We start from the raw sequence: 25,739 nt of genomic DNA on the forward strand, positions 1-25,739 counted from the left end.
CACATGAATATAAATTGTCAAACACTTCAAACAAAAAACAGATAAGAGTTTGAAGTGAACTTATTTTGGACAGATTCTGTTGTACACTGCAGAAATGCACATAATGAAGGCTCTGTTTCAGGGAAAAAACATGTACATGAAATCATTAGAGCCGAAGGTGGAAACTGTTGACAATTTGAAAGGTATAGTATCTTCCATTGCAATCTGCAGCACATAAGCCATGCAAAGTCTAATGGCATTTGTATGCTCAACCCTCTATACGCTAAGTAGAGAGAGAGAGAGAGAGAATGTGTGTATACACCGCTGACTGTGAGTTATCAACAGATATTATTATATACTGTGATTAATGTGAAGTTATATGAAAGGCAGAGTAATATGATGTGATGTCAGTCTTTTTGGTGTGGCGTTTGTTTGGTACCACAGTAGCAAAACAAATACATTTTACTCTAGCATGTGTACATAAAGCAAACACACTACTGCACTACACAGAAGAATTTTGCCAAATTTCCCAGGGCCCTCTAATACCAATTCTCTCTGTAAGTAGCAATAAAGAAATCTGGCTTTTCTGAAAATGTAGGAGAAAAAACATTTAGTAGGAACAAAGCTGCTTATATATACACATTTTATCCTATGAGACATATTAATAGATAAAAGGTCCAATCATGCATTGCTTGTTCATATAAAACTCCCACTGGCTGTAATGGAAATTTTGTCTGATTACAGAGTGCAGGTCCAGCTTCTCTGGGAGCTGGAATAATATTAGGGATTTAGTAGAAGCAGGCAAAGTCCTCAGCTTAGTCACGTTAATCAGAGTTAAAAATTACCAGTGAAGGCAGAGGCCTCAGTCGCACATTTGTGCTCCCTAGTTTAGATAATGGCCCTGCCCTAAAGAGTTGATGAAGAAGGGAGGCCAAGTAAAAGCAAAGTGCTTGTGCTGTGATGTTTGGCACACATCTAGCTAGTTCCATGGGTTTTATTGGCTTTATTTTTACCAATGTTGCCCACTCCTGTGATTTTATTGTGAATCTCACAATATTTGATGTTTTAGTTAAAGCCCCAGCTCCTGGAAACAAGGGATTATGTGAGCATCTCAACAGTCATTTTAAAAAGGAAATTTCTAGCCCTCATGGTTGCAGAGAAAAGCTTGAAAATGTGACCCAAGTGCACCTAAAGGCTCAAAAGTCAGAAGGCAAATAAAAAAATTGCCAAATGTATCTTTTTAAAATCTCATGATTTTTAAGGGGCCTGACCCATGATATTTTAATGTTTGGAGTTGGCAATACTGCTATGTGTTTATGTGATCATGCAAGTTAGGTAAACTCTCTCCTGATTCCTGATTTTTTTTTATATCATGCTCTTCTCTACCCTCCTTCCTAATAATAATAATAATCCCTAGCTCTTATATAGCACTTTTCATCCATTGATCTCAAAGCAGTTTACAAAGGAGGTCAGCAGCATTAGCCCCATTTTACAGATGGAGAAACCGAGGCACGGGGATGTGACTTGCCCAAGGGCATCCAGCAGGTCAGTGGCAGAGCTGGGAATTAAACCCAGGACTACTGCGTCCCACTCCAGTGTTCTATTGGCTAGTCCTCTCCATATGCCCCATCCCTCGTCATCAATCTTCCTTCTCATCCTGCTTCAGCTCCCGGTCCCCATCAGAAACCTTGACCTCACATTTACATTCTAGAATCAGTACTATTTCATTAAAATCAACCAATCACACACAACCAGTTAATCCTCACATTAGAATTTGAAAGCTCCCAGACCTAGGGTTGGGGTTTAGAGTACTGGCCTCACCTACTGTACCTCTTTGCCATTTCTCAAAGCAGCTCAAGTCCAGCCACCGATGCTTTTAGTGGTGGTGGACAGACAGGGCAGGGATTTTGAGTCGGTTGGATGCATTCTGGAATGTCTTTAGCAAACCAAGACGTTCCAGAGGATGTCAGGAAGTGCTGGAATGTTTAAAAGGGTAGCTAAAATGTAATTGTGTTCTGCTGGGGTGTTCAACCTACAGCCGGCAGGCTATGCATAGCCCACCAGAGCATTTCATAAAGCCCAGAGCCTGCTTCAACACAATATACTAGCGGTCCATTCATTAGCATTTTGTCATCATGTTTACATCATTTTAGTTTGCACAAATAAACTTTAATAGCTTTGACAGGATAATGCCTTGTAGATGGGGGAAAGCTGAAGATGTGGTATATCTTGATTTTAATAAGACTTTTGATACTGTCTTGCATGACCTTCTCATAAACAAACGACAGAAATACAATCTAGCTGGAGCTACTATAAGGTGGATGCATAACTTGTTGGAAAACCATTTTCCAGAGAGTAGTTATCAGTGGTTCACAGTCAAGCTGGAAGGGCATAACAAGTGGGGTCCTGCAAGGATCAGTTTGGGGTCTGGTTCTGTTCAATATCTTCATCAATTATTTAGATAATGTCAGAGAGTACACTTATAAAGTTTGTAGATGATAAGCTGGGAGGGGTTGCAAGTGCTTTGCAGGACAGGATTCAAATTCAAGATGATCTGTTCAAACTGGAGAAATAGTCTGAAGTAAATAGGATAAAATTCAATAAGGATAAATACGAAGTACTCCACTTGGGAAGGAACAATCAGTTGCCCACTTAAAAAATAGGAAATGACTGCCTAAGAAGGAGTACTGCAGAAAGGGATCTGGGGGTTATAGTGGACCACAAGCTAAATATGAGTCAACAGTGTGACGTTGTTGCAAAAAAAGCAAACACCATTCTGAGATGTATTAGCAGGAGTGTTGTAAGCAAGACACGAGAAGTAATTCTTCCACTTTTCCCAACATTGATTAGGTCTCAGCTGGAGTACTGTGTCCAGTTCTGGGTGCCACATTTCACGAAAAATGTAGACAAACTGGAGAAAGTTCAGAGAAGAACAACAAAAATGATTAGAGGGCTAGAAAACATGACCTATGAGGGAAGACCGAAAAAACTGAGCGTGTTTAATCTGGAAATGAAAAGACTGAGAGGGGCATGATAACAGTTTTTTAAGGTAAAAGGTTGTTACAAGGAGGAGGGAGAAGAAGTGTCCTTTTTAATGTCTGAGGATAGGACAAGAACCAATGAGCTTAAACTGCAACAAGGGCAGAGTAGATTGGACATTAAGAAAAACTTCCTGTCAGGGCAGTTAAGCACTGGAATAAATTGCCTAGAGAGGTTGTAGAATCTCCATCATTGGTTAAACAAACACCTGTCAGGGATGGTATAGATCAGGGGTGGCCATATTAACTTCTGACACCAGAGCCACATGTGGATCTTCAGAAGTTAATATGTGGTTCCTTGTATAGGCACCGACTCCGGGGCTGGAGCTACAGGTGCCACTTTCCAATGTGCTGGGGGGTGGTCACTGTTCAACCTCTGGCTCTGCCACAGTCCCTGCCCCCACTCCATCCCTTCCCGCCCCCTCCCCTAAGCCTGTCATGCTCTTGCGCCTCCTCCCCTGCCCCACAGAGCCTCCTGCACACCACAAAACAGCTGATCGGGAGGTAAGAGACGGGAGGGGGAGGCGCTGATCGGCGGGGCTGCCGGTGGGTGGGAGGCACTGGGAGCGGGGGAATTGATGAGGCGACTGCTGATATATGACTGTGGCTCTTTGGCAATGTACATTGGTAAATTCTGGCTCCTTCTCAGGCTCAGGTTGGCCACCCCTGGTTTAGAAAATACTTAGTCCTGCCATGAGTGCAGGAGACTAGACTAGATGACCTCTCGAGGTCCCTTCCAGTCCTACAATTTTATGGTTCTAAGTGTGTAAGTAGACAATATTGTACAGAGAAACAATCTCTCTAAATACATATTAAATAAGCTGAACTTAAAATATAGATCAGTACAGGTGACTTTAAATCTTATCAAAGAATCCATAGAATCTGTTTGGCCCACACAAGGTCGTGCTTAAGTTTATGTGGTCCTCCTGTGCAATAAAGTTGTGCACCACTGGTGTGCTATCCCAAGAGTCTAGTTTTTGAGGACATACCATGTATTTTTATGGATTTAACTCAGTTGTCATTGCAGTTTTATAGTTCACCTTTAAAACGTGTTACCTTTTAAAGTTCACCTTTATAGGTGTCAGAAAGCCTCAAATACAATACATTTCAAGGTGATCGAAGACCTGAAAAATTATGTTTTTGCCAAGATCAAGAACACTGGCCAATTAAAAAACAACAAAGAAGTGGTTACATTCCATATTTTAAAACAGATACTAAGCAAATCTCTACAACTTATTTGCAATAATCAAATATGAACCTCTCTCAGAGAAAGCTTTGTGTCTAGACAGCTAACTACAAAGACAGTACTGGACAACCACAACCGAAAGAGTGTTCAAAAACTGTTTCCATGTATATGGCAACTGAATTTATGTTAAGCCTAAATTAACTGCAATGAGGTTCAAATATTTTGTTTCTGCTATTTTGAGTTAAATGTATTTTAATTAAATAAAGCAGTAAACTGAAATGATAGTAAAAATATATATTTGAGGTCTGTTTGTGTATATATAATAGAGAGATTTATCTAAACTGGGCTTGAAACCACTAGCTGCATCTGTACAGTTGCCCCAATGCAAATTCCTAGGGTGAAACCCTTACTCCTGCTACAATGCCTGTACTCTGGGGGAAAAGGCTGAAGCAGTGTGAAGTGGCTCTCTATGCCCCAGTTGTGGCCTGGAGATGATTCCCCTGGCACAGCTGCAAGTTTGCCTTCTCAGGGCAAGCCCTGACATAGGGAGCATATGGGATGTGCTCAGGCTGCAGAAGGTGCACTGCAGGGATTCCAGGCAGTACCGCAGCCCATAGGGCAGCACTCACAGGCTGCTGTAACTGTAACCATAGGGCTAAGTCACACCAAGGGCTGAGGAGCAGCCTAGAACTGGGAGGACATGAATCCATAGAATTAAAGCCATCATAGCTCCCCGTCTTCCCTGGCTGTCAAATGAGGAACAGCAAAGAATCTCACCCCTAGTATAGATATGATCTGTAGCTTTGTGGTTTATTTGCCCTGGGTTAAGAAGGATGTGCTTCTACAAATCACGCTACCTTGGCTACACTAGGGGTTTGCATCAGTTCAACTATGCACTGAAATCCCAGTGTGGGTCAAGTTTATATTTGTTCTGAAGATTAGGGAGCAAACATGTAGATGGACCTATCCTGGGCCAAAATGTACATGTCTGCTTTGTTACCACTGATCTTAGAAGAAAAAAGTTATATCTACAGCCACTCCTGGAAAAAACCTAGTGTGGCTGAAAACAGTCATGTAGTGACGACTTGTGCTTGTCATTATAATGACATTTATATTTCCTGGGGTCTCTAGATTTTAGACTACAGAGGCTCAGGATGAGTTTCTAAACCAGATGAAATATCAGGATCTTGCAAACTCCTTCTATATTATACATAATGTTCTTTTAACACAATTTGTTTGATAAGGTTGCGAAGTCAAGCACTCAAATGTTAGAAAAGGCCACAATTAAAGTTTCTTGTGCAACCTTAATTCAGCTCCCTGGTACATAAGCCTTATGGCACAATCTTTAATTACATGATCACTCATTATTTATTCCATAGGACCCCTCCCTCATTAAGTACAGCTCCTTGTCAGATATGCTCTCCTGCCTCCCCTGCTTCCTAGTCCCCTTGTCCAGCTACTCCTTGTCTTCACCATCCTGTAACCCAGCTCCTCATCCAGTCTCAGTGTTCTCTGCCCCCAGTCAATTGGCTCCCAGTCCCCCCTCCAATTTCCCTCACTAACTCTGAGTACCAGTCTCCCCTACGCTTCCCAGGCCCAGTCTTCTTTCCCAACCAGTCCCAATCTCCCCCTCCAACTACCAGTCAGAATTTCTCCCTCTCTAGTCTCAATCTTATTAGACTCTTTGTGCCCATCAACTCCTTTCCCTACCCCCTCACCCATCCCAGCTCTGCCTTTGGTTCCCCTTTGCATTCCAATCAGGTAGCTTCCTTCTCCATGGGGCCACTGAGAGCATTGGAGACACCGGCTCTCTGCTCTCCTTTCCGGTAAAACCTCTCAGATGTTAGTTATGAACTCTTGGACACAACCAAATATTTAACTATACTACCAAAAACCAAGACATAATGCAATAGTCATAATCGAGTGCCAGTCCTGGGTTGACTAGTCAGTTAAAACGTCTGGAAATGAAAAGGAAAAAACAGAAGAGGCTAGACTTTTTAATGGGAAAGTCACAGTAGAGGAAAATGAGACCAGGGAAGAATCATTTTTCTTCCTTCCACAACTAGTCAAGTAAATTAAATTGTCTTCTCTTTTAACAGTCAATCACTGGACACTTAAATACTTCACACACTTTCTATAAAAGCCCAGGCATCTCCCAAGATAGGCAGTGATTCAAATGTTGGTAGCCAGCAGTTGCTGACCTTGCTTCTGTCTCCTGTGACAAAGTTCCTCCTCTACCTTGGTGGGTCCTGCGCTTATTGGCGGATTTGCTCACCTCAGTGATCTTCCCCTCTTGTGGAACCCACAGTCTGGGTCAGCTCCTCCTGTGTCTGATCAGGAGTTGCGAGGCTTGGGGGGAACCCGGGCCCACCCTCTACTCCAGGTTCCAGCCCAGGGCCCTGTGGATCGCAGCTGTCTATAGTGCCTCTTGTAACAGCTGCATGACAGCTACAACTCCCTGGGCTACTTCCCCATGGCCTCCTCCAAACACCTTCTTTATCCTCACCACAGGACCTTCCTCCTGGTGTCTGATAATGCTTGTCCTCCTCAATCCTCCAGCAGTACACTCTCTCACTCTCAGCTCCTTGCCCTCTTGCTCCCAGCTCCTCACACGTACTCCTTCTCCTCTGGCTCCTCCCTGCCTGACTGGCGTGAGCTTCTTTTTAAACCCAGGTGCCCTGATTAGCCTGCCTTGATTGGCTGCAGGTGTTCTAATTAAAGTAACTATCTCCACTGCCCTCTAGAAAGATCTTAATTGGCCCCAGGTGCCTTGATTAACCTGGAGCAACTGCCATTTGGTTACCAGGGATACTAGGGATTTGTTTAGCCTGGGGCTAACATACCTGTTTCTCAGTACTTTACTGTAGCCATCTGGCCTTGCCCCATCACACTCCACAATCTGGTTACCAGTCTCAAAAAAATTAAATATGGGCTGTTAAAAAGCTATTGGAAAGGACAGGAGTTGGAAGAGGTAATCTGTCTCAATGTGGCTATCAAGCCTAGTAACATGGTAATTGGTACTTTATGAATATCAAGATATACAGAATGTCTTCGAGTTTACTGTAGGTAGATTACCATGGAAAGCTGGTAAAAAGGGGGATTTAACTTCAAATGACTGTGTTCAAAACAAATGCTAATACCAAAGATACATAAGATCCCTCTAGAAATCAGGAATCAAACAAAAACTTCGGCTTTATCAATGGCATGTTACCGTCCTATGGGATCTGATTCAACACGGCACTTAAGCACATGCTTAGATTCCACTGATTTAAAAGGGACGTGCTTTGGCTGAATTGGAGTCATAATGCATATGTTAAAATCAGCAGAAAATACAAAATGAGTAAGTCATGACATCATAAAAAGAGTGCTTTACTCTTATTTATTTTAATATCATTGTTATGATTACAAGGTCAAGTCGAGATCAAGAATATTTTATTAACCTAACTCTGGCATTACTGGAATCTTGGGTATTGATGCTGGAATAGTTATTGAGCCTAATATTAATGTTTCAGCCTAAAATGCAAATACGATAGACCCAAATTAAGGGCCACGTACAGCCCTTGACCCATAGATGTTATTCCCGTTAATATCAATTAAGCTCTCTTGTGGACTTAGGGAAGTCTATGTTTCTTAATAGCATTCTGACTTGGTAAACACATTCTCATGCAATAAGTCAACCTTATTGCTCCATTATTGCTGGGTGGATTTATTTCCCAGGACCAGATTTGCACACAGCATAGAAGTCCTAAAATAGTTAAATTCATGTGTTTTTTCTCACATGTCTCTGACAAAATCCAGCAAGTACAGTTATTTTGGTTTCCATAATAGAGCCTGGTTTTAGAAAGGGAAACTTATTGCCCTCTTTTGTTGCCTCAGATTTATGCCTCATCCACTTCTTGTTCCAGCACACTGATGCTAATGGGCACATATCACACTGAATGCAAACTTATCTATGGGTTTGCACTGAAATTCATTCAGTTTGTTGGAAAACAAATTAAGCTCTTTCATTTTCAGGATCAGCGAAACTATAGGACACTGATCTCTCAGAGAGCTTAATCTTCACCTGTACACTAAACCACCTTTCTACTCCCTGATCCTGGCTGTCCAGGAATAAAATCACCCCTGGAATGACATTCACATACTTCATAGCTTTAGACTTTTAGAACTTCCCTGCACCCAGCAGCCACAGCTAACCTTACCATCCACCAGAACCAACTCATAAGGTGGTTGCGGTTTCAGACGAGCAAAGCATGTAGCTACCTTCCCTAGAGGGGAGTCATGACCATTGTGGCCTGTGCATTCTGGCACTTCATCCCTGACCTTCCCTCATGCCTCCACTGGGACTCGTCGGAACCATCCCCAGGAAATAATTCAATGTATGGGTCCATTCAGTCCTGAGTGTGAGGTGTGACAGCAACAAATTACAAGCAGATGGTAACAGCTTTCGATTGTTACCAATCTGGGTCAAACTAGAGTTGATGATCTCAAAGTGAAAGACCTAGTATCTTATTAAGAATTCCCAAACCATCCAGTCCACAGAAAATACGGAATCTTAAGAAGAAGGGACTGGGTGTGTTCCCACCCAAAGTTTTGTAGAAAATTGTTTCTACTGATCACTGCTGGTAGAAAAATAATTTAAATGTAAATAACCTTGGATGTAACATTTGAGAATTAATATGCCCGCAGGTTTTTCTGGCAAACTGTTGTATTCTGAATATCAAACACACCTCACAGCCTTTTCAGTTTCCATTTTCCACGTCTTATTTTCTTCACATATATGATTTTCTCAGACAGATGAATGATGTGGAAGTGCTGTTGTAAATGTCAGCTAATGCTCTCTCCTGCCCTGGTTTGCACCAAACATACTCCACTACCACTAAAGGATATAAAAATAACATTTCAGAGACATGAATATTGCCATAAACAATACATCTGGTTATGAAATTAAACAAAAATGCTGGAGGGACTTCATCTTTAGTACGATCCTTCTTGACCTTAGAAAGAGGTTTTTTCCCTTATTATCCCCCAGACTTTCACACTTCATTGTCTGACTTCCTCTTTTTCCATCTACTTGACACTATTTCCTTTAGCCTTAAGTGAACTGTGTGCAGGGACTGCTTGCCATCTCTTACCTCTCTAGAGAAAATTATCTGAAAGGCATAAGTGGGATGGACGTGGGACTAGTTCCTCCCCCATAATTCTAGCCTGCAGAGCAGAGCCAACATCCCAAGGCCAACAAGTTGCACCATTCCAATGGATGGTGCTGAATGCACACTCCTGAAGCACACCAGGAACTCTGGGAGAGATTGTGTTTCCTGAAGCAGTTTCTCCTTGTGCTCTCTCAGCTGTGCACCATTCTTTGCATGCAGCAGTGTGTATCTTGCACAAACTATATCTACTGGTTGGATTTATTTTTTAAATAAAAAATGAAAAGCAGAGTCATTTGTAAAAAGAAAAATAGATATCTGCTATCCTTCCTGTACCTGGAATTGGCAGCAAGAAGGTCCGAGGTCAAAATTTAGAGGTTCATCTTAAAAATACAACACAGAACCATCTCAAACACCCATCCAGTAATCTAGGAAAATTTAACACCAAACCTGGGTGCCTTAAAGAGGCAATACAAGCTATGAGTCTGTGTTCAACAAAAGAGAACTTTTATTAAAAGGGAAAGGGAACCAAACATTAATTTGGAAAAACACCACAACCACCCAAAAGTCACTGACTGAATTGCTAAAGCAGAGTATGAAAGGACCTATACTCAGTGTCAATCATTCATTCCCTGCCCATCTATATGCACCTTCTTTCAGAGATAGTATCTATTCAACTGGATATCTGCAGTATTGCAACTGTGGTTGAACTCTTCAAAGACTGATGTCAAATTACAGATGAGAAGCTCCAGTTACAAAAGTTGCTGTTTGATGCCAAGCAATGCAATGTTAATATCATTTGTGTGTAGGGAATAGAATTTGCACCTACACTTGGAAGTGTAGCACTGGATGTCAAGAGTGAAACAGTATCAAGATAGAGTGAAATCATGATAACTGAAGTAGAAAATAAGAACAGTCACATGTCTTCATTAGACAGCCAGTTAGGAGAAGAGCAATAGTTCATTTCAATTGAGATGGGCAAAGTGATTTGGCCAAAATAAGAACAGACCAAAAATCTTGTCCCAAAATTCAAATTGGACAAAACTATTTTTTCAGTTTGGATAGTTTGGTTCACTTCCTCTTCCTTTCTATTTGTTTTTAATTTCTGGTTTGCCGCTTACTTTTGTATTCCAACCAGAACACCATAGGTGCTGGAAATTTCACTCAGGAGCCTGTTCTCAAATGTTTTCATGCCCCATTCTGCAGACTGACAGTATGCGTGCACTGCAGTGTAAGCCCAGGGTTGGAACTCAGGCTCAAGCCTAACCCCTGTTCCATCTACACCCAAATCACACTAGCCCAGGGTTTGGGCCTAAGGTCTGAGGCCTCCACAGGGGTGCAGGGTCTGAGCCTGAGTCAAGTCAGAAAGTGTGGTTCAAACCCTATAGCTTTGCAGTGTAGACACAGCCCTACTGGACTTGTGCTCTGGGAATCCACCAAAGAATCTCAGGGGCTAACTTTCTTTGTCCTAGAGACAGTCAAGTTTAGTGGACAGTCAAATTTTTCCACACTGCAACATGAACAAAGGGTTAGAGTGGCCACATTTTGGAAGGGTGCTAGGAAGTCTGGGATATGGCAGCTTGGACTTGGGATCACATAATGCAGTGCAGACACTGGAGCCTCAGGTTGGGACCCAGGGTTCAACAATACATAACCTGGGGTTACAAATTAATATAGATGATCGAGCCCTAGGTTACAAACCCAGAGTCTGCTAACTCAAGATCTACTAACCCTTGGGCTTACATCAGTGTAGATATACCCTTAGGGCACAGATAGTTTGAAGAACTTTTGGTTGTTTATCCTGACAGAAAAGAGAATTTCAAAAGGTTCAGCCAGTCACCACTTTTCAGTTCATTGTAGCCTAGTTGTAACAACAAAAACCCCTATAGCAATATGGCCTCAAGGGTCCTAGAATGAATGTGCTAAGTAAGAGATTAAAGTTGAGAACCGGTACAAAAGCAGCAAAGAGTCCTGTGGCACCTTATAGACTAACAGATGTATTGGAGCATGAGCTTTCGTGGGTGAATACTGACTTTATCAGATGCATGCTCCAATACGTCTGTTAGTCTATAAGGTGCCATAGGACTCTTTGCTGCTTTTACAGATCCAGATTAACATGGCTACCCCTCTGATACAGTACAATGGCACTCTTTGAAATGCTTCCAGTTCCATATGCAGGGCCAGTAACATAAGCATAACTGTGAGGTCTAAATGAGTGGATCAGATGATGGTGTAGGGAAGACAGATTTAGGTTTATTAGGAACTAGGGAAACTTTTGTGGAAGGAGGATCCTATATAGAGACTTGGGCTTCACTCACACCAAAATGGAACCGGACTGCTGGCACGTAAAATTAAAAAGGTGGCAGAGGATTTTTTAAACTGAAGTCTGGGGAAAGCCAACAGGTATGAAGGAGCACACAGTCTGGATGGAGACATACCTTAAGGTAAGGATGAATTTTTAAGCAGGTATTGGGATGGGATGGCCTAGTCTGAGGCCCCCAGCTGGAGGCCTTGTGGCCTGTCACACTGCCCCAGAAAAGGTCAATAGAGAGGTCCTAGAGCAGCTATGTGGGAAGCAGCCAATCAGGGCCCAGTGGTGGATACCAGTGATGTGCCAGGCATCTAGAAGCCCACCCCGCACCAAAGGAACAGGTAGCAGTTTAACAAAGAAATGTGGCATGAATACTAAGATCCCATGCACAACGGAGGCTGCAATAATGGCAGTAGTCCCCTCAGCTACCCAGCAGGCTACAGTGAATAGCTCTTCAGACAGAGGTCTGAGAGGGACCCAGACTCACTGTTAAAAACTCTCTGGCAGAGAGACCTGGGAGAGAAACCCTGATAAATGAGGGCAGGGATCACCATGACTAGCTCTCCAGGTAGAAAGGCCTGGGAGAGATATACTCTGAGCAAGCATGGCAAAATTAGTAGAAGGCATGTTGCAGAGCTACTTAAGAGAGGAGCCTGAACTAGAAAATCTCTCCAGGTAAGAGAGGCCTGGGAGGGAACCCAGACAAAAAAGGGGCAGAGATTACAAAAGCTCTCTGGGTAGAAAGGCCTGAGGGAGAAGATCTTGAGAGACTGCCAAATCTCTCCAGGCAGAGAGGCCAGGCAAGGAAACCCTGAGAAACCAGAGCAAGGACTACTCAAGCTCCCTAGGTAAGAGAGACCAGGGAGGGGGAGCCCAGACAAATGAGGGCACAGACAAAGGAAAACTCCAGACGGAAAGGCTGGAGAGAGTAAATACCCTGCCAAAGTAGGGTGAAATACTGGGTAAGCAGAGACATTACCTGCAAGAGTACCACCTCAATCTTGTCTGAGGGAGGAGGAGGAGTGTGATGGGTGGACTAGGCCCTGAGGCCCCCTGCTAGATGTCTTGTGGCCCTGCCACATCCACTCTAGAAAAGGGCAGTAGAGAGGTCCACCAAGCTGCCTAGAGTGGCTGTGTGGAAAGCAGCCAATCAGGGCCCAGCAAGGTAGTATAAGAAGTGCTGCAGGACCAGAGCAAGTTCAGTTCCTTGTTAGAGCTGGAGGAGAGTAGATGCTTGGTGGTCCAAGGTGGTAGCTAGGGCTGAGTCAAAGATAGTTTGCTAGCAGGGACCAGGGGATCAGTGAATGAGCTTCTGGTTGGCTATAGGGATTGAGCTGGGGGAGGGCTTCAGGAAGGTAGTGTCTCCAGGGAGGAAGCCCTGGGGATATAGCCCCGTGCCAGGAATGATGAATTTAAAGACCACAGACACACTCAATCAGAGGAGGCACTCATGAGAGGTGGGTGCCGATCCCGTTACAGGTACTTAGTATCCTGCTGTAGAAGAGAGGAAAGAAGTTGGCAAAGGATAGATAGGAGCTAGTAAGGAAAAGTTAAATGTGAAAGAGTCTTGCGGTACGTCCAGACTACTCGCTGTATTGGCGGGTAGTGATCAATTTTTTGGGGATCGATATATTGCGTCTCATCTAGACATGATATATCGATCCCCGAACATGTGCCTGTCGACTCTGGAAGTCCACTGGAGCGAGCGGTGGTAGCGGAGTCTACACAGGGAGCCGTGGATGTCGATCCCGTGCCGTGAGGACCAGAGGTAAATCGATCTGATACTTCGACTTCAGCTATGCTATTCACGTAGCTGAAGTTGCATCTCTTAGATCGATACCCCCCCAGTGTAGACCAGCCCCCAGTTAAACATAACACATGAAAGCAAGCAACTAAATATTGACAAACTGTATATTACTTATATACGACAGTTAGAAGTCTAGCTAGTAAGATGAGAGAACTAGAATGCCTGCTATTATATGAGGATATTGGTATAATAGGCATTGGGGATATCAGTATAATAGACATTGTGGAAATTTGGTGGAATGAGAATAATCAGTGGGACATGGTAATACCAGGATCCAAAATATAGAGAAATGACAGGGTAGGAGGTGCTGGTGGGAAGTGTCACTCTATGTTTAAAAAAAAAGAAAGTCAAATTAATCAAACAGTACCATAGAATCTCGATGGATAGAAATTCTGTTCTTGAATAACAAAAGTATAGCCAGAAGAATATACAACTGACCACCTGGCTAGGATGGTGACTGTGAAATGCTAAGGGAGGTTAGAGAGGCTACAAAAGCAGAAATAATAATGGGTGATTTCAACTATCCTCATATTGACTAGGTAAATGACACCTCAGGGCGTGATGCAAAGATAAACAACTGCTTCTTGGAGCAGCTAGTCCTAGAACCTGCAAAGAGAGGCAATTTGTGATTTAGTCCTAAGTGAAACACAGGATCTGGTCCAAGAGGTACCTATTTTACCAAGCAGTTCATCTAGTGACCATAATGCAATTAAATTTAGCATCCTGGGAGGGGAGAGAATACAAAAAAACCAATCAAACAAACAAGAAAACTGCATAGTAACATTTAACTTTAAAAAGGGAAAGTGTATTAATTTAAATGGAATATATGGGTCAAAGGTGTTAACATACTCAGTTTCTGTCTAACATTAAACACTTTTGGGTTTGACATACAGAGACCTCAGTCTGTTTAGTACCATGGCAAACACAGCATTAAAAATCCTTTTAATCTTAAAGATACAGACAAGAAGGAAAACCAGTTAAATCATTTGAAATGTAAAATATTAAGTAAGGCTTTCCTTTTAATAACATTTTTTGTTCTCTTTCCCTTTAGAGAGTTTTAGAAAGAAAAAAAAACACCTTGTTTGACAAGTAACTGTCTTTTTGGATAGTCTCTTAGATGGTATCAAAAATGGTAAAATGGGAACTGCGGGCGGTTCATTAGTCACACTTAATGCAGCACAAAACAATATCCCCAGAAGTGCAGGTAATACACACGGAAGCACAGTACCAGTGAGGACACAGTAAATTGGGTGGGGCTTTGCAAGGGGGCTGCTCCCACCCAGCCCAGGCTATCCTGGGGGACTGAGAGGTGGGAGCTAATTGCCCTAGAAGTTGCACTGAAATTGGTCATAAGGGCCTCTACTCCAAGCAGCTATTAGTTAATTTCCCTCAAATGTTGAAGCTTTCACCGTAATGGAAACATACTCTATAACAGCAAAGTTGCAAAGTGCTGCATGTCCTCAACACCCATTCCATTGATGCCAGTGGAAGCTAAGAGGGCTCAGTACCCAGCCAGGTTTCATTCATTCACTTCCTCACTGCTTGTTTAGTAAAGATGGTTTCACTGTAAACCTGAAGGAGATAAAAATATCTCTACCTCAAATTTACATGTCAAATAGATGTTTATTCATTTTTTAATAAGGAGGTCATGTATCTAGAACCATTAAATGCTCGAAAAAAAAAATTACATCCTAACTGGGAAGAGTTAGGTCTTTCTAATCTCTGCCTTGAGAATATCACAGATGGTGAACATAATGAAATTACTTCAATGAATTATATTCAACCTGAGTATTTATAAAATGAATGCACAACAACATCATGACTCTCTCCTAGACAGAATTAAGTATGCCCTCCCTGGGTTTGGGTATTAAAGACAATCTCCTAGAAATAAAAAATAATTTACAAGCGTCCAATTAGGAAATATATTTACTTTGTAATAAAGGTTTATATTGTTTTAGATTCTTATCTCTATTGCCTCTGCTTTTCCTGACTTCTGACAAAACTATTGCTTTTATCAGTCTGATAAATCATCTTGTAAGTCAAACATTGATTGTGTAGAATTATTTCTGCTTGCAAAAAGCCATGGTTGAACATACACATAATAAACAAAACCAAAGCCTATACTAAATACTGTGTAATCCTCCCTCCAAATCCCTCACAGTTAGGGGTCAGGAAGTCTCCAGAATGTGATGTTCATGCAAAAATGTCCAGTAAGGATTTATGGGCTAAATTTTTAGAAGCTTGGGCATGTCTAAATCCTCACATGAGCATTTAATTCTAGGTACAAGTGGGATATGAGCATGTATTGGATTTTTAAAGGATGTGGCTGGGTATGTGCAGGACCTGAGTGCCCCAGAGGACATACACACGCTAATGAACCACGTTCTGGGGATGTTCATGGACACAGATTGGCCTTTATTCTACATAGTTCACTTTTGTGTCTGAGGGTTGGTGGCCTATGATAGATAGAAAGTCAGACTAGATGACTGGGTGCTTCCTTCTGGCCTTAAATTCTATGACTCTGGTTCTTTAGAGGCCCACAGTCTATTTTCAGAATTGCTTATTTGGTTGAGTGCCAGCTAGCCTATGAACATACGAGCTGTCTGCATCACCAGGAAGGCTTTCATTGTTGTGGTGGCCCAATACTTGGAAGTTGCTCATTCCAAGAAGGCTAGTTGCTGGGTGAGGCTGCCCTGAGTCACTTCACATAAAAACTATGTACTTACATAGTGTGTCAATAAGTAATCAAGCTAAACTCATTTACAGGATACAGAGACTTTCCTCTATGCACCTGGCTCCATGGTCCATCTCTAGATCTATACAAAGGAGAACAACAGTAGATTTATAAGGAACACCAGATCGCTAGCAGAGAGAATTTTTATGTATGAAATATTCCAAGCATCACTATGAGTAGCAACAGAAGAGTCCATCCTGACCGGTTTGTCAGTCTTAGTGTGGCATTGCAGCCTGTCACACTATGCAGTAGATATTTTTATGTATCAGGCCAATTTGCGTACACTGTTGACGGATTTGTATATGCTAACAAGACAGATGTGGCTGTGGTCACAAATTCCTGAGCAGTCAGGCTTATTGACCCCGATGTTTTGGAAATTTATCTGCCAGGTGGCCATGCTGCTGTGTGAACATACCACAGACATTTGTGCACCTGAGCTATGGCATAGAGAAACAAACCAGTGTGAAAAGAAAGGCCTAGTTGCCTAGTAACTGTAACCCAGGCCTCTCAAGGGGAAAAGCACTGTTGTGTCTGTAAATGCAAAATGTCCATTTAAAATCATCGTATTACACTCTTGGGAAAACAGGATGGTTCATCTGCTTTTGAGTGAGTAATACCATAAGCCTTGCATCTACACTAGCAAACTTTATAGCTGTAATTCTCCACCAGTGCAGCTCAACTGCTAATAGAAATGGAAGAAGCTATAATAGCAGCAAAGAGTCCTGTGGCACCTTATAGACTAACAGATGTATTGGAGCATGAGCTTTTGTGGGTGAACACCCACTTCATTGGCTGCATGGAAGCTATAATGATGACAGAGCTCAGGTGTTTTTAATAAGGCATCTAACTCTAGTCTGAGGCGGATTAGACAAGTGGGGGAAATGACTGAGCCCTGTCTGCACTATAGCTTCCACTGGTGGCGAATTGCAGCTACAAAGTTTGTTAGCATAGGCAAGGCATAGCTGTGTTCTCTTGACCCTGGTTGGGCACTCCATCCCATGGCAATCTCTTCCTTCTCCTTGTACCCTTCACTAGTCAGCCTCCAAAGAAATTCAGGCTAGTCGGTAAGAGTAAGGAGAAGTAAGCAGAGGTAAGCCTGTACATAGAATCATAATAATGTAGGACTGCAAGGGAACTTGAGAGGTCATCTAGTCCAGTTTCCTGCACTGAGGCAGGAATAAATATTATCTAGACCATCCCTGACAGGTGTTTGTCTAACGTGTTCATAAAAACCTCCAATGACTGAGATTCTATAACCTCCCTAGGTAATTTGCTCCAGTGCTTAATTATCTGTACAGTTAAAGATTTTAAATCTCTCTTGCTGCAATCTAAGCCCATGGTATGAGATGGGATGGCAGAATGGATTGCCAGTGCTCCTAGCCTGTTTCATTGGAGCTGGGCAAGCAGACATAGGCAGCTGTTCAGGAGAGAAATTGCTCTGGTATTTCATGGTGTCTGAAGTTTTCATGCTGGCAATGCTAATGTGCTAATGTGCAGGGAAGAGTGGGACTAACCACAACACCTCTCGCCCATTCGTTGTCATGGCCCATTGAATATGACTCACAAAATGGCACTTACACACTGCTTACAAAATTAGGAAAAGTTTAAAAGACAACACTAAGCGTTTATAGGCCAATGCTTATTTCTTGCTAATAAAGATGCCTCAGGGACCAAAGGCCTGGAGAAATATTCTTTAAAACAAATATTTAATTCACTATTAATGAAAAAGTTTTTATAAAGTAAAACAAATTTGCTTTATGAAACATTGCTTAACAAATTTTCAACAACTTCACCTTGTAAACTCAAATGCTGCACCATGGGTCTCTAATAACTCCACTAAATAATCACAAAATAGTAGTGTGAAGTTATGTATGTTTTCAATCTACTTAGAGTAAGCACATTTATTTTAAAGAATCCCTTTCTAGTGTCTAGACCAGGGATTGGCAACCTTTGGCACGTGGCCCACCAGGGTATGCACCCTAGTGGGCCGGGTCGATTTGTTTATCTGCCACGTCTGCAGGTTTGATCGATCGCAGCTCCCACTGGCCGCGGTTCGCCACTCCGGGCCAATGGGGTGGCGGGAAGCCAGGACATTCCTTGTCCCGCGCTGCATCCCGCAGCCCCTATTGGCTCAGAGTGGCGAACTGCGGCCAATGGGAGCCACAATCGGCCAAACCTGTGGAGGCAACAGGTAAACAAACTGGGCCGGCCAGCCAGGGTAAGCACCCTGGCAAGCCGTGTGCCAGAGGTTGCCGACCCCTGCACTAAGTGAAAGGGAAATTTTCTCTCCTGAGCATTTTTGAAAGGGGAAAAAAACCCACTCTTTGCACAAGTCTAGACTTGCTACTTTTTACATCCTTATGACTAAAAAAAATGGGTTGGCTGATCTCCTTTAAGACTTCCACCCACGTTTATCATGCACATAGATAAACATGATATGTTATGGAAGATATTAAGACAGAAAACATCATAATGCCTCTATATAAATCCACGGTACGCCTACACTCTGTATACTGTGTGCAGTTCTGGTTGCCCCATCTCAAAAAAGATATATTAGATTTGGAAAAGGTACAGAGAAGGGCGACAAAAATGATTAAGCTTATGTAACAGCTTCTATATGAGAAGAGATTAAAATGAGATGACTAAAGGGGGGATATAATAGAGGTCTATAAAATCATGAATGGTGTGCAGAAAATGAATAGAGAAATGTTATTTACTCCTTCACATAACACAAGAATAAGGGGTCACCCAATGAAATTAATAGGCAGCAGATTTAAAGCTAACATACGGAAGTATTTCTTCACACAATGCACAATCAACCTGTGGAACTCATTGCCAGAGGATGTTGTAAAGGCCAAAAATATAACTGGGTTCAAAAAATAATTAAATAAGTTCATGCACTATAGGTCCATTAGCCAAGATGGTCAACAACACAATCCCATGCTCTGGGTGTCCCTAAAACTCTGACAGTGAGAAGCTGGTACTAGATGACAGGGGGTGAATAACTTGATGATTACCTGTTCCATTCATTCCCTCTGAAGCACCTGGCATTGGCCACTGTTGGAAGACAGGATACTCGTCTAGATGAACCATTGGTCTGAACCAATATGGCTGTTCTTATGTTTAGGTGACCTACTGGTATCACTAGAATGGGCCAAGCATGGGGAAAGTGGTTTTGCGATACGGACTCCATCACCATCAGACAAGTCCTTGTCCCCTCTCTGTGAAACATCCAATACAAATATGGTGTTGGAGCACATTTACAAAATATACTGTTAGTATATAATGATGTCTATAGACAAGATGGGCAGGTTATGTACTGAAGTAAAGTGCTCGGTTTTGCAAAGATTGTTTTATATGAAAATTTGTTTTTGTTTGGTTGTTTACAGCAGGTGCAGGAGACTACTGACTTACCCAATAGCCCCACTCGGTTTGAAAAAAAGGAATGAAAGACATTGGCACTTCTGTCACTTTGCATTGACTTTGTTGTTTGCTGTTGCTATGAGCTGAGTGTTATGGATTAAGTTAAAACCTCATTGAGATTGAGAGGTGTGAAATCATCCTTCAATAAATATAACTGTATAAGATAAATCCCCACCTAACACAAGGAGTAGGTGAACTGACCCAGGAGCTTTTGCTGACTCTTGCTTTGAGTGTGTGTTTGAAGAAAGGCAGAACAGACAAGAACTGAGAGAGAGTGAAAGAAAGACAGAAGGAGCAGCTGAATCACAGTATCTGACCCTAGAAGAAACCTGGGAGAGAGGTTTTTGGGTCAGGGATGCAGGCAGAAAAGTGTTCTTGGTGCTGCGAGCAAAAGAAGCTATTTCCTGCTGTTTGATTCCTTCTGTGTCCAGGTACACTTGATTTTGTATATTCTTTGTAAATAAACAAACTGCACAAAAGAAATACCTATTGTCAATTTCTACTCCCAACTGAAATATCTCCAGGGCCCCAAACATTGATTAACCACTCAGTTCTGACACAATATTGGATCCAACAACCACTATAGTCTGAGTCTTCCTATCTCTGAGAAAGGGCATTAGAGACATCGACAATAACTACCTGCAAGAGCAGTTGGATACGAGACATCGGGCATTGTAGCTTAATTTTCTAAGAATGTTGTTTTCTTCTTTTAAAAAAAATAAATTTCACATAAAGGAGAAAACTAAACATTTCACTAGTTCATTTTTGTGCTGCCGCTGCTGCTCTGTTGCTCTATTCTGGATAGCACTTTTTACCAATGATGCATGAAAGAACCATAGATTTGTGTTATACAGATTCTGCATGGAGTGAAGAATAACAGTCAAAAGATTGTAGTAGGAGTGGCAGCTCAAAAATCAAAATACATTGAAAATCTCTTGTGTTCTTTACCAGAAATTCAGTACTGTACTGTACCAGTTCATCTGGGCTATTGGTAGGTATGCAAGCCCCTCACACACTGAGATGAGATAAAGGCACATTAGCAGGCAGTCTTATCTTTGGATTTTTGTACTCTTATGAGTTAAAATTAGACCACAATGTTGCCTCTCAGATTTTTTTTTGTATTTAATATTTAATAGGTTTAGTGGATAACATGCTAATTTTTCACCAGTAGGACCATCTATGATATGCATAATGCAGTACCCACTCATACTCCAGCAGCTTTTGGGCAGGAGAAATATAGGTGTAATCTGAGATAAGAGTCAGAAATATGTTTCCATTTAAGCTTTCAGATAGCAAAAAGGCAACGAATCATGACTGCACCTTTATACATTGTGAATTAATATAAAAACAGTTGTTTTCAGCAAAATCTCTTTTGACTAAAACACATCTATCTGAAAACAAAATAAAGAAAAGAGATTAAAGGAAAAATGGTCCACAACTCTCGTTTGTGAAGCACTATAAAAGAACTCCCTACCTTTAGGTATCCTTCCTGCATTCAGTCTCTAAAACATTTATATGAAATGCCCATGAACTGGAGGAACTGCAAAAGAATCATGAAAAAGGAAAAGCTCATTTGTTATTAGGATTAGCAAAATGTTATAAATTCTCCATCTCTTGGTGCCTTCAAGACTGGATGTCTTTTGGAAGATGTGTTTTAGCCAAACACAAATTATTGGGCTCAATATGGTGGTCACTGGGTGACATTTAATGGCCTGTGATATAAAAGCAGTCAGCTTAGATGATCTGAAGGTCCCTTTTGGCCTTAAATTCTATCAATCCATATAGAAGCTTCCTAGAGTAGATGAGACCTGGATTCCTAATGTGAACAACAATCAGAAAGAAAGCACTTAAACAAACATATGTTCAGATCTTCTTTATATACCACACAGAAGAAAAACATTCCCAACCTAAATTATGTTTTCCTTTGCAGATCACTTTTAAAAATTCGAAGAAAGATTACATTTTAGCAAGTGGCTGCATTTATAACCATAGCCATAGCTGATCAACAATACAGGCTAAGTCATAATAACTGATTAGTGGGGTGGACAGCAACCACTGAACTCTATCACCAGAACTTATGTTTGCAGCATTTTTTTAATTTTGGTTAGACGGAAGCACCCAATGCATATTATGAATCTTAGACTGGTAGTTTGAGCCAACCAAGATAGTTACACTAAAAGACCATACCTGTCAACTTACAAACCTTCCAGTGGGTGACACAAATTATCCAAATATGTGCCAAAATGTGGAACCCTGTGTTACGTTGCACCACAACTGAAAAGTTATGTTTTTAACACCTCTTTATAAGGATGTTCTCAGTGTATGACTAAAATAAACCAGTTCTTCAATCTGGTAAAGAGTTGTGGTGGTTGTAGAATGGGCAGGTGCTCAGGATGTTTGAGGGTTAAATGTTTTAGGGGGTGTCCCTGTCAATGCTTTCAATGGAGCCCCGTAGCAGTCGGATACGGTTGGTCACCGTTGGGCAGCATGTGGGGAAGCCCAGCCGGGGACATGCCATACCCCTCTGCTGCAGCACGCTGGGCTAGGGGCACTGTCGTGGGAAGCAGCCTGGAAAGGAAGACAAGTAACAGCACCTGCCCCTGCAGGCCCTTGGCAGTGCAGCTGCAAACGAAATGTGCAGCAGCCTGACTTTGCTGCTAGCAGGGCCAGGCTTGGCCCTGAACCAGGCAGCTCTCCCAGCATCAAGGTTCTTACTAACTAACTTGCGGGAAATGCTATATCTGGGATTGGCCTGCTGGGGGAGGCAGAGAAGAGCGGCTGACTTACCGGCCCACCACTCCAGCAGGCGGTGAAGAGAAAGATCAGCAAGTTCCTCATCCCAGCTGAGCATAGGGCCGGGATCAGCTGTGCCACGGGCTACAAGGGCACCCCACAAGGCAGCAGAGAGGGAGAGTGCTCCTGAGTCAGACACATAGGGTCTGCGGAAGAGCCGCCCCTGGGGGCCAGGACCTAGCCTCCCACACACATGGGCAGCTGCTGCCCTGCAGCCAGGCTGAAGACATGCTGGCACCTGCTCCGGCTGCTTCCCCAACTTTAAATGCATTTAATATATATGATAGATTCCAGATTTTAATTGATTTATTTTAATTATCTTTTTTCAGCATAAACAGTTTGCTTTCACATCATACCTATTAGATATTGTCCAAATATTAGGGGCCCACCCAAATTTACTGGCTCATATGCTGACAGAATTAACACATTCTCACCCAGTCACTCGGAGTGATAACTGTGGGGATTAGCAAACACAGGCTCCATATGGTGTATCCACCTCAGCACTGAATAGGCTACTGTAGAACACACTGCTCAGAGAACAAGAAGCGGTCATGTGATCAGAAAGTGACTGAGTTTGAGAGGCGGTAGTAACTGGCAAATGTTCATGTGATGTTTTGGGGATTCTGTCTACATACAGTGTACTGGGGCACACAAGCGTCCACACAAGGTAGGAAGGGTTAATGAGCTACTCGAAGGCCCAGTCAGATCAAATTGAGAAACCTAGAGCAGGAGGCAAGCTTTCAGGGAGGTGTTCAAAACAGGGCGGCTCTAGTCATTTCGCCGCCCCAAGCACGGCGGCACGCCGCAGGGGGCGCTCTGCTGCTCGCCGGTCCCGCGGCTCCGGAGGATCTCCCACAGAGTCCGCTGGTCCCGCAGCTCCGGTGGGAAGCCGCAGCAAGCACATCCCTCTCCCGCGCCGCTTCCCACTGCCCCCATTGGCCTGGGACAGTGAACCACAGCCAGTGGGAGCCGCGATTGGCCAAATCTGCCAACGTGACAGATAAACAAACTGGCCTGGCCCGCCAGCATGCTTACCCTGGTGAGCTGCATGCCAGAGATTGCTAACCCCTGGGCTAGTGAGTAAAGACAAGTCTCTCGCCATCACTTATATGTGTCACATCTTTTATTGCATGTGGTGAGAGTCTTGAGTTTTCAGAACTGGGTCACCCATTCCTAATTATTAGGATCAGTAGTATAGTAGAAAGACAGAGCCTGAGACATGAGGCCCAGTATGAAAGACCTAGTGTAAAGCCTAAGGCCTAACCAAAATTAAGCCCTGCTGATATAAAGCAAAGTTAGCAAAAGTCAGGCTGTGAGCAGAAGTCAGGGCCTGTTGCAATACATGCCTACTTGCCAGTTCACAGAACCTGGCAAGAACAGGGCTGGTATTGCAAAAGCACAAGCACTCCCAGGCACTAAGTATTCACCTAAACAGATTCCAGAAGGGTAGTACCAGAACACCCCAATACAAGGTTATGGTGTAAACACACTCCCTGAAGATAATACAAGGACACACTGACCCTGCTTAAAGATAAAGTTGATGAATAGAGATGTTTTGATCAAATGAACAGGTACAAGGGAAAGGGTGATAATTAATGTCAGAGGGGCAATACGTAACTTATTTGTATCCATGTATAAAAGAAGGGTTGCAGAGAGCATGTCTTTGGCTGGCCTAGGGGGAATAGAAAGTCCCGCCATTCACTGAGCAGGTCTATTTCAATGGGCATACATGTCTTAGTATCCCTGTAGAGTCTATGGTTGCTATTACCATGCTTCGTTGACAATAAACCTGGCTGAGTGCCTTTGCTTCTGAACCGAGTCTGTGGTCATTTTGGGCAGTTTGATCAAGGTGTGCTGTACTGGCTACTTGACCAGAGCCAGCGCAGCACACAGAGAAAACTCACACACAGCTGACAACTGATGACAACTAGAAAGGGAGGTGTTGCTCATTAAAACGTACCATTTACAGCTCTCCATGTTAAAGCCTCATGTAAAACACAACTGACGTATGGCAGCTTGAAAAGTTCCACCAAATGACTGGCACAATAGGTTCCATGATGCAAGCTATTTCAGGGCAGACTAATTAAGGGGATTACATTCAGTGATACATGTGCCACTAACTTTAAAATCAGCTGTGTGAGATTACTGATGCAGTTCAATTTTAGGCAATGCTCCAGAGTTCCATGCCAAAGGACTCCATCATTGTGCAGTGAATGATCTGTAAGGGCTAAAATTCAAACACCGTATGAAGCCGGAATCTCCACAGCCCACTGCAAAAAGGATGGCGTAATCTTACAGAATTCTGTAATTTGGATATAAAGACCTAATCAAGCAAGTCATGAGCCTCCCTAAGGAAAGGTCAGAGTCAAAAATAATGCTGAGATCACCATATGATTCAGCAGGTTGAAAGCATATTTATTTTAATTTGGCATTTAGACTGAATTAACATTCTAAACATACTTGTCAACGGCTGAAGCTCAAACTAAATCCATTCAGTTTTATATTAAAATATGTTAGGTATCCATGACTAAGTGCTTAATGAACCTGTGGCCTGAAGGGGGTTAAAAGGCAATGCTGGGCCCATGCAGCCCCACCCCTACAGGCCTACTGCGCATGCACCAGAGGGAGGGCCAGGTTAAAAGGAGCTCAGACGTCCCCAGTCAAGGGGAGGTAGACAGGCTACAGGAGAGGAGAAGTCAGACAGAAGGTGGTGCCTGAGGGGGCAGCACAGATCAGGTAAAGCTCATCCTCTCCCCCGACCCCAGGCAGAGCCTTCACCACCCACTCTGAGCACCGGGAGGTCTTGCAGGGCTTTAGGTTTTGTATGAAGCTAGTGACTGTTTGAACTGTAGGGGCGCCATGCCCCAAACTGAAGGAGCACACAGGTAGGAAACAGCCCAAGGACGTGGGCTTATCCTCCATGCAGGGAGGATCCTGCTGGTGTTACTTTCTACAGGACCCTTGGCTGGGCCCTGATGGAAAAGGAGGATGTGTGCCCCTCCCACCATGCCCCATTTAAGGGAGGCCCAAACACTCCTAGCCTGGGGGTAGCTGCTACTGCCCTCCTGATAGACAAGGGGTTGGTCAAGTATGCTATCTGCTAGGCCACCCGGCTCTCCAAGCCCCCTATCACAGACCCATTGTCTATTCCAGAAAGAGAATAGCGAGCAGGGTAAATCATCCTGTGCTGGAGATAACTGTTGGTAGAAGAAAATGTACTAGAAGGAAACCCAAAGTAGCATGCAAATATTAAAGAGCTGAGGTCCAGGTTGGCGGCAGCAGCAGGAATGCAGGGTTCCCCACAACGGGCCTAAAGCCTGA

The 25,739-nt window shown here is 43.0% G+C and overlaps 1 protein-coding gene across 1 annotated transcript in view; it reads right to left on the reverse strand.

Moving 5' to 3' along the window:
• LOC115654799 (vertebrate ancient opsin-like) overlaps positions 1 to 25,739 on the reverse strand; it is a 111,529-nt gene that overhangs the window by 32,847 nt on the left and 52,943 nt on the right. The gene's annotated exons all lie outside the window — the stretch shown is intronic.

Source organism: Gopherus evgoodei, chromosome 1 (genome assembly GCF_007399415.2).
Source record: "Gopherus evgoodei ecotype Sinaloan lineage chromosome 1, rGopEvg1_v1.p, whole genome shotgun sequence".
NCBI classification, from domain to species: domain Eukaryota; kingdom Metazoa; phylum Chordata; order Testudines; family Testudinidae; genus Gopherus; species Gopherus evgoodei.